Raw genomic sequence first — 9,107 nt, 5'->3', positions numbered from 1 at the left:
CAGGCTTAGTACTATTCTGATGGAACTTTTGGGGTCACTTAAGTATACTATCATATCATCTACAAATAGTGATATTTTGACTTCTTCCTTTCCCATTTCTATCCCTTTGATCTCCTTTTGTTGTCTGATTGCTCCAGCTAGGACTTCTAGAACTATATTGAATAAGTAGGGAGAGAGTGGGCAGCCTTTTCTAGTCCCTGATTTTAGTGGGATTGCTTCAAGTTTCTCTCCATTTAGTTTAATGTTAGCTACTGGTTTGCTGTATATGGCTTTTACTATGTTTAGGTATGGGCCTTGAAATCCTGATCTTTCCAGGACTTTTATCATGAAGGGGTGTTGAATTTTGTCAAATGCTTTCTCAGCATCTAATGAGATTATTATGTGGATTTTTTTGTTTGAATTTGTTTATAGCGTAGATTACATTGATGGATTTCCATATATTGAGCCTTCCCTATATCCCTGGGATGAAGCCTACTTGATTATAATGAATGATGGCCTTGTTCTTGGATTTGGTTTTCAAGAATTTTGTTGAGTTTTTTTTTTTTTGCATCGATAGTCATAATGAAAATTGGTCTGAAGTTCTCTTTCTTTGCAAGGTCTTTGTGTGGTTTAGGTATAAGAGTAATTGTGGCTTCGTAGAAGGAATTTGGTAGCACTCCATCTGTTTCTATTTTGATGAATAATTTGGACAGTATTGGTATGAGGTCTTCTATGAATGTCTGATAGAATTCTGCACTAATCCCATCTGGTCCTGGGCTTTTCATAATTGGGAGACTTTTGATATCTGCTTTTATTTCTTTAGGAGTTATGTGGTTGTTTGATGGTTTATCTGATTCTGATTTAACTTTGGTACCTGGTATTTGTCTAGAAAATTGTCCATTTCCTCCAGATTTTCCAGTTTTGTTAAATCTAGGCTTTTGTAGTCAAATCTGATGATTTTCTGAATTTCCTCAGATTCTGTTGTTATGTCTTCCTTTTATTTCTAATTTTGTTAATTTGGATAGACTCTCTGTGCTCTCTGGTTAGTCTGGCTAAGGATTTATCTATCTTATTGATTTTCTCAAAGAACCAGCTCCTGGTTTTGTTGATTCTTGGTATAGTTCTTTTTGTTTCTACTTGGTTCATTCCAGCCCTGACTTTGATTATTTCCTGCCTTCTACTCCTCTTGGGTGTATTTGCTTCTTTTTGTTCTTTTTGAGATTTTAGGTGTGTTGTTAAGCTGCTAATGCTGCTCTCTTCAGTTTCTTTTTCGTGGTACTCAGGACTATGATTTTTCCTCTTAGCACTGCTTTCATTATGTCCCATAAGTTTGGGTATGTTGTGCCTTCATTTTCATTTAATTCTAAAATGTCTTTAATTTCTTCCTTGACCAAGTGATCATTGAGTAGAGTTTTGTTCAACTTCCATGTATATGTGGGCTTTCTGTCATTATTGTTGTTATTGAAGACCAGCCTTAGTCCCTGGTGATCTTATAGGATGCATGGGATTATTTCAATCTTCTTGTATCTGCTGAGGCCTGTTTTGTGACCAATTATATGGTCAGTTTTGGAGAAGGTACCATGAGGTGCTAAGAAGAAGGTATATTCTTTTGTTTTAGGATGAAATGTTCTATAAATATCTATTAAATCCATTTGGTTCATAACTACTTTTTGTTTCTCTATGTCTCTGTTTAATTTCTGTTTCCATGATCCATCCAGTGATGAGAGTGGGGTGTTGAAATCTTTGACCATTATTGTGTGAGGGGCAATGTGTGCTTTGAGCTTTAGTAAGGTTCCTTTTATGTAGTTGTCCTTGTATTTGGAGTATAGTATTCAGGATTGAGGGTTCATCTTGGGGGATTTTTCCTTTCGTGAATATGAAGTCTCCTTCCTTATCTTTTTTGTTAACTTTTGTTTGAAAGTTGATTTTATTTGATATTAGTATGGTTTCTCCAGTTTGTTTCTTCAGACCATTTGCTTGGAAAATCATCTTCCAGCCGTTTACTCTGATGTAGTGTCTGTCTTTGTCATTGAGGTATATTTCCTGTATGCAGGAAAATGCTGGGTCCTCTTTACGTATCCAGTCTGTTAGTCTATGTCTTTTTATTGGGGAATTGAGTCCATTGATGTTAAGAGATATTTAAGTAATAGTGATTGTTGTTTCCTATTATTTTTGTTGTTAGAGGTGGAATTATGTTTGTGTGTCTCTCTTCTTTTGGTTTCATTGCAAGGAGATTACTTTCTTGCCTTTTTTTGGGTGTAGTTTTCCTCCTTGTATTGTAGTTTTTCATCTATTATCCTTTGTAGGGCTGGATTTGTAGAAATTTTTTGTATAAATTTTGTTTTGTCATGGAATATCTTGGTTTCTCCATCTATGTTAATTTAGAGTTTTGCTTGATTTAGTAGCCTGGGCTGGCATTTGTGTTCTCTTAGGATCTGTATGATATCTGCCCAGGTTCTCTGGCTTTCATAGTTTCTGGTGTGAAGATTGGTGTAATTCTGATAGGTCTGCCTTTATTCTTTTATATATTATACCTTTTTCCTTTATTGCTTTTAATATTCTTTCTTTGTTTTGTGTCTTTGGTGTTTTGACTATCATGTGATGGAAGGAATTTCTTTTCTGGTCCAATCTTATTGGAGTTCTGTATGCTTCCTGTATGTTTATGGGTATATCTTTCTTTAGGTTAGGGAAGTTTTCTTCTATAATTTTGTTGAAGATATTTACTGGCCCTGTAAGTTGGAGGGGGTCTTGACTCTCTTCTATACCTATTATCCTTAGGTTTGATCTTCTCATTGTGTCCTGGATTTCCTGCCAGTTTTGGGTTAGGAGCATTTCGCGTTTTATATTATCTTTGCAGGCCTTGGCAGTGTTTTCTATGGTATCTTCTGCCCCTGAGATTCTTTGTTCTATGTCATGTATTCTGTTGGTGATGCATCTATGACTCCTGATCTCTTTCCTAGGTTTTCTATTTCCAGGGTTGTCTCCCTTTGTGCTTTCTTTATTGTTTCTATTTCCATTTTAAATCCTGGATGGTTTTGCTCAATTCCTTCAGCTGTTTGGTTGTGTTTTCCTGTAATCCTTTAAGGGATTTTTGTGTTCCCTCTTTAAGGGCTTCTACTCGTTTAAGAGACAAAGTTTGTTTTGTATCTTTCTACATTTTTTTGGATGTTGTCAATCTCTGGCATCTTCTTCACCTGGAGCCACAGGTCTGTCATAGTGGTCACGTGGCCTTCTTCCTATGTGTCATTCTTTGCTGTCTATTAGATATTCAGTATTAAAGCTCATATTAAACTTAAGAACATGCATTCTTCTGTAATGAACTTAACCTGGGAACTTTCCTCATGCCTACAAATAAGGCCATATTTATCATATAAAGTGTTAGACAATTGTAACGTTTTTAAAGGTCTTACTCTTTAGGCTCACTACGAAAGCATGATTTTTTTTCTTACAGGAAAGCAATTTCTGGCTTATCTATCCAATTGTGTCATCCTGTCTTCTGACTAGAGATTCTGTGGCACAGCAAATACTTCATGGGTCCTGCTGTTGTGGGGAGCATCTCACTTTACTGAGAACTTACGGGAAATGTCCATTGTTAGAACATAGGGTCATGATATCAAACTTAATCCAACAAAACAAAGAGTTAGTGAATGAGAATGTGGTCTTTAATTTTGAATGTATAAGTCACATCAACATTTAAACTCAACATGAGTCTCTTCTTAGGTATGTTCAATAATTTTTTATGTCAACAAGAGTCTGGAGAGTTTATCAACTTAAAAGTATACATTTAATTCCTAAATATTTTATTATATACATAGAAATGAAATTGTATTGACTTGCATTCATATGAAAGTGCATACTACTTTGTATGAAAACAAATTTTGAAAGAACAAATAGGCTATTGTTGGAATTAAGAGTGGCATGGCTCTTATTTTAAATTTTGTATTTGCTAGATACACTTGTTTAGATACACTATAACGCTTTCAAATGATAATGTCATATAAGAGGAGAGCATGAAGTATTATAGTACCTGGCCACATGTTAATGTACAAGAGTAATTTTATCATGAATATGTAATGCATCTAATTTTACAGTAAGTATAACTGGAACAGTAATTGATTTTTCCAGTAGTTTTTTTCAGTGCCATCTATCATTTTAGCAAGTGTTCTTTTCTTTCACTTTTTAATTTCTGATTGCCTTTTAAAGCCAAACTCTGCAAAGTAAAGTGCATTTTTATGCAGAAGAATCCTTTAAGCTGTCATCCTTGTGACAATGTTATATTTGATTGAGTTCTAAATAACTGCAGAGGTAGCAGAAAGCAGTTCTCAGTGTTTATGCTTCAGTCTCAGAGAGAAGAATTTGGACAGAGTGCACCCAAAGTTACATGTCTCTGTAATTTTGGAAGTGATTCCATTTATTACAGGTGGCTGTCTTTTGGCCTTGAATTTGTCTCCAACTTAATGTTCTTCCTTGTTGTACTGCTGGCTGCACTGGCATGCAATTCCAGAGATCCAGTGATACTTGCTTTGTCTATGTCCTATGCCCTAAATGTAAGCAATAATGATTTTGTGGTAGATGGTATGTGTAAAATCCAATTAATTAGACACTCGTCTCCATTACTTGTTTGAAATATAGATTGCATTCACTAAATAATGAGAGACAAAGCTATATTACCCTGGAGGGTCATTTCTTTTTCTCCTTTGGTACTAACAGGAAGCTGGCTCAGCAGTTTACACATAGCTCACAGAAAGAGTAAGCTAATGCTCATGATCAGCCCTAAAGGACTAGAAACCTTCTGTTCTTACAGAGTCATCCACAAATCCCCTGCTCCCTTAGCCCCATAGATTTGTAAGATAGGACCTCTCTCTATCAAGGCTGGAACATTCACTTTGCCCCACCTAAAGAGATACCTTAAATTCTAGGGACAGTATCAGCTCTCTGTTTTGGCTTGGAAAGATCTTCCTAAATAAGTCTTAGCCTTACACAACACAGAACACTACTGATCTGAATATTTTGGTGCCCCCTTTGTGAACAAGCAAATACATTAAATCACTGAATTCTATCAGCCTTTCATCTCAACCCTTAACCTAGTTATGTTTTAGAATTGAGAATTTAGGCTTCTAGGAAACAGATACAGTACATGTGCACAAGTAGGGCCTGTAGCAGACATCGTAATCAAACATTGACATTTCTATGTTTCTAGTAAAATGTATTTCTAGTAAATTATGTCTTAAGTGGGTTAAATAGAACCTTTAAAGAGCTTCAAATCCATATCTGTTCAAGTTAAATGGACCATCAAATAGAGTAGTCTCAAATTCAAGCAAATAAATATTCAAGCTTGGTCTATCACTCAATGGTAGAGCACTTACTTAGTGCAAGGCCTTCAGTTTGGTCCCTAGCACTCAGAAGAAGATTCAGGGAGGGAGGGAATGGAGGAGGATATAAAATTTGTGCCCTACTGATTCAAGGTAACCATTATTTACAATAATACTTTTATTTGGGATTTACATTGAGGAAAATGTCTTAATTTAGTCATAATTATTGAATCCATACAATTTTTAAGTTAATTATGTGTTACACCTTCTGCTTATTGGATTCAACATCAACATCTTGGAATAGGAAGGGCACATCCAATAAATCAACCTATTTTGTTTATCTTAATGATCTATGAATTAAAAGAGCCAAGAATTAGAATGCTGCAAAATATACTACTTAAAATTTCTGCATATCTTGCTAGTGTATAGCAATTTGTTAACAAACCCAAAATATGCAATGGAAGGCAGGAAGGTATATGTGAATTTTTGGTAAGCAAAGCACATGAAATAGAAACAAATGCAAATTTTCCATTCAAAGAATATGTGTATTTGAAAATACAGGTGGAGACACAAACTTTTCTGGACTTTGTTCATTTGTTTTTTAAATGTAGTATTCTTACACAGTTCAGATTGCCCTGAAACTCACAGATCCTCCTGTCTCTGTGACCAACTGTGGGATTACAGGTACAAAGATGTTCCATCACATCCAGAAATTCCTAAATAACCACTAAATGACAGTGGGGGTTAAGTATCACACCTCTTAAATTTGTATGTTGAAAGTAAAATTTTATTTTATTTTTCAAACAAAGACAATCTCACAGCATTTATTGTCACCTATTGATAATGTCCCCAAATGGATAAATGTAGTATGCAGCAGAAGATCCTCTTAAAAACACTGAGCTGCCTTTTCAACTTCTCCCAAGTTTGACCATTTCTAGTTGGAGACACTCTGGAGCAGAGTAATACTATCTTCTTTTAGTATGTTTCGACCTAGATTTCTTCTTGACTTTGTTTTAGAATGAATCTCTCTTATGTCATCTAATATGAGGCTCTTGTACTCATCAAAGCCAATAATACAATCCTCTATCCACATATTCATTTGCTCATACAGCCACATCTGAATTCAAGATCTACTTTGCAAGTATCTGAAGATGAGGCTGATGGGCTACACCATCACCTTCTGCCCATTCTGGCCCTGGCCCATGGTGGAAGTCACCAAAAGGAATTTTTAAATTTTATTTATTAATCATTTTATTTGATTACATTTGAAATGTTGTCCACTTTCCCCATGTCCCCTCTGTGAACCTTCCACCGCACCCTTCTCTCCTTTGCCTCTAAGAGGGTGCTCCCCCACCCACCAACTCACTCCTCCTTTACCCCTCTAGCATCAGCCTTCTCTGGGGCACTAAGCCTCCACAGGACCAATTGCCCACCCCATCCCACCCCTGTACGCATACATGTACTCTGATGCCAGATGAGGCAGTCCTATGCTACATATGTAGTGGGAGACATGGATGGGCACATGTATACTCTTCAGTTAGTGTTTTAGTCTCTGGGAGCTCTGAGGAGTCCAGTTATTTGATACTGTTGTTCTCCTGATGGGGTTGCAATCCACATTAACTCCTTAAATAAAACATACATTTCTAATTTTCTGATATAGTATCGAGCATTTCAATGTCAGGAAATTCAAAATGATTGTAAGATAAACATATCATTGAGAAATTGTTAAACAATAAATTAAACAATAAAACAATAAATTATATTTCAGTGAGTTATGACTTGACCTGCTCTAATGCATTAAATACACCATTATAATTACAATGTTGTATAGATGCTACATTGAGAAAATTAATATAATTATCTCATAATTACTGAGAATCAGTACAATTTTAATTACATTTATTGCTTATATTGTCTGCTTCATGTGTACATCATTAACATCTTTCTGAACTGGAAGCAGAAGACTAAATAATCATATTTTGATGGTTTTAATTAACCACAAGTAGGGAACACAAAAAGACTATTGACAGAGCAAAATATTTAATTTGCTTGTAGCTAATTCTATCACCAAGTCCCAATAACTATAGGGCAGATAAAAACAAGAGAGTTAGAATTTCGAATCCTCCTTAAACCACTTATGAAGTTATTTTTTTCTCTTTTGCACAGCAGTCTGAGGAAGAAATAGCTCCTTCCAAGAAAATAACTTGATAATTCTATAAGGGGATTATTGCTACCATGTGGGTCAGATTCCCACATGGTTCTTCTCAGAGTAAAACAGAAAATTGAATACCTAGGAACAAAAATAGTAAAGATACAAACAGTTGAACACAGGTGTTTATTATAATAACAGAGAGCAAGGAACAGTAAGTGCCCTGTTAGGAAGTTTGGGGTCTCCAGAGTCCATGCAGTCTTTGAGTTGGTATGTTTATAGGACCCTAGACTCTCTTTCCTTTTGATCTTTCCCACATTTCATTTCCTCATCCTGGACTGAAAATACTTCAAACAGATGGCATTGTTCATTCAAAATAGTCAGAAAACCACAAGTTATTGTCCAAAGAAAGGCCTTGATTTTGATAGATGGCCCTGGTTGACGGATGACCTTGTTTTCCAAGCCCATTCCATATGTTGTGTGGGAAAGTTAGCTCCTTTGCAGGTGGGAATGTTATTCTATCTCCTGTCAGAATGTTAGCTATTGCCTCCTCCTCTCTCCCTCCTGCCTAGCCCCTTACTACCTCTTCATTTTCCCAGCTATAGTTTTTGGTCATAACTCTTCCTGCCTTCTCTGAGACCTTGTTTTTGTTAGCCATTTGTTTCATTTCCTACATTTAAGTATCCCACCCTTTGCTCTTTTCAGCCTGCTAAGATGCTAAAAATCCTCTACGTAGTCTCTCCTCCACTTGAATTTTAAATATTCCTGCAAGATTCTCTCTGGTCTTGCCTCTTTTATTTGTAAAAATTTCATGACCAATCAGATCATCTTTGTATTCTCCAGTATCTCATATTCAACTAAGCCTTGGTTAGGGTTTCACTGCTGTGAGGAGACACCATGACTAAGGCAACTCTTTAAAGGAAACGTATAATTGGGGATTGGCTACAGCTTTAGGGGTTTAGTAGGTTTTCATCATGGTGGGGAGTGTCTTAGTCAGGGTTCCTATTCCTGCACAAACATCATGACCAAGAAGCAAGTTGGGGAGGAAAGGGTTTATTCCGCTTACAGTTCCTCATTGCTGTTCATTACCAAAGGAAGTCAGGACTGGAACTCAAGCAGGTCAGGAAGCAGGAGCTGGTGCAGAGGCCATGGAGGGATGTTACTTACTGGCTTGCTTCCCCTGGCTTGCTCAGCTTGCTCTCTTATAGAACCCAAAACCACCAGCCCGGGGATGGCACCACCCACAAAGGGCTAGTTCCTCCCCCCTTGATCACTAATTGAGAAAAATGCCTTTCAGCTGGATCTCATGAAGGCATTTCCACAACTAAGGCTCCTTTTTCTGTGATAACTTCAGCTTGTGTCAAGTTGACACACAAAACTCGCCAGTACAGGGAGCACAGTAGCATCCAGGTAGACATGGTGCTGGGGAAGGATCTGATAGTTCTATACTTGAGCCTGAGGTAGCAGAAAGGCATACCTTGAGCATATAAGATCTCAAATCCTGGCCTCTACAGTGACACATTTTAACAAGACCACACTTCCTCTAATAAGGTCACATATCCTATGGTCACTCCCTATGGCCAAGCACTCAAACACATGAATCTATGGGTCCAGACCCAACCAAACCACCATAAGCTAGCTTAGTCTATTGGCGTTATCCCTTCTGG

General features: G+C 36.8%; 1 pseudogene; it reads right to left on the bottom strand.

Moving 5' to 3' along the window:
- Positions 1-6,225: 6,225 nt before the first annotated feature.
- Positions 6,226-6,495, bottom strand: LOC116898375 (annotated as a pseudogene).
- Positions 6,496-9,107: the final 2,612 nt, after the last annotated feature.

The sequence above is a fragment of the Rattus rattus genome, chromosome 4 (assembly GCF_011064425.1).
Source record: "Rattus rattus isolate New Zealand chromosome 4, Rrattus_CSIRO_v1, whole genome shotgun sequence".
Taxonomy (NCBI): Eukaryota; Metazoa; Chordata; class Mammalia; order Rodentia; family Muridae; genus Rattus; species Rattus rattus.
This window is presented reverse-complemented; position numbering and strand designations above follow the sequence as displayed.